The sequence below is a fragment of the Sinocyclocheilus anshuiensis genome, unplaced genomic scaffold, assembly GCF_001515605.1.
Source record: "Sinocyclocheilus anshuiensis isolate Anshui unplaced genomic scaffold, SAMN03320099.WGS_v1.1 scaffold2070, whole genome shotgun sequence".
Taxonomy (NCBI): Eukaryota; Metazoa; Chordata; class Actinopteri; order Cypriniformes; family Cyprinidae; genus Sinocyclocheilus; species Sinocyclocheilus anshuiensis.
In genome coordinates this window covers 57,136-57,853 of record NW_015555859.1, presented here as the reverse complement: position 1 = coordinate 57,853, position 718 = coordinate 57,136, and the positions used below count along the sequence as shown (strand labels likewise).

Sequence of the window (718 nt, the reverse complement as noted above, 5' to 3'; positions counted from 1 at the left end):
GTCTTGTTTTCTGAAAATATTATCCAAATTTTGTTAGTGTTTGCTACTCACTCTAGTACATATACTATATTTTATACTATGGTATTTAGTAATATTTTGAATTGGCTTATTTTTTAGTTTTTAATTCATGCTTAAATTTGTGATTTTTGCATGCGTGTTCTTCAGTGACCTTTGACCCTGATGTGTAACAGCAGCTCATTCGACGTGATGTTAGCTGCAGCTGACCGCGTGCGTTTGTGTGTGCGTGTGTGCGCGTGTGCGCGTGTGTGCGCGCGTGCGTGTGTGCAGGAGGTCATGTACAGGAACTACAGGAGCATCAGACTGAAGCCGGATCAGTTCAGCTCTTTCCTGACGGCTGAGGTGGGCTTCAGCAGCTACGAGCTGATCGGGACTAAAGGTACCGCACACCCATCCAGCGCTCACACACACTCTGAAAGACATCGTCCACAGCAAATGACCACAGAAATACACCCAAGTCAGGTTTATTTCTATGTAGCGCTTCACACCATACAGATTGTTTTAAGTCCAGCCACCTTTATTTATATAGCGCTTTTAACAATACAGATTGTCAAAGCAACTTTACAGCATTAATTAGGAAAATAGAGTGTCAATAATGCAAAATGACAATAGTAAACAAATTTTTCAGTTAAAGACAGTTCATCACTGAATTCAGTGATGTCAACATCCAGCTCAGTTTAAATAGTATCTTTGCAATCAA

The 718-nt window shown here is 40.7% G+C and overlaps 1 long non-coding RNA gene across 1 annotated transcript in view; it reads left to right on the top strand.

Moving 5' to 3' along the window:
• Positions 1 to 240: 240 nt before the first annotated feature.
• LOC107675645 (uncharacterized) overlaps positions 241 to 718 on the top strand; it is a 3,894-nt gene continuing 3,416 nt past the window's right edge. Inside the window, exon 1 of the long non-coding RNA XR_001632616.1 lies at positions 241 to 397. This is a non-coding gene — a long non-coding RNA (uncharacterized LOC107675645). The remainder of the gene's footprint in view (positions 398 to 718) is intronic.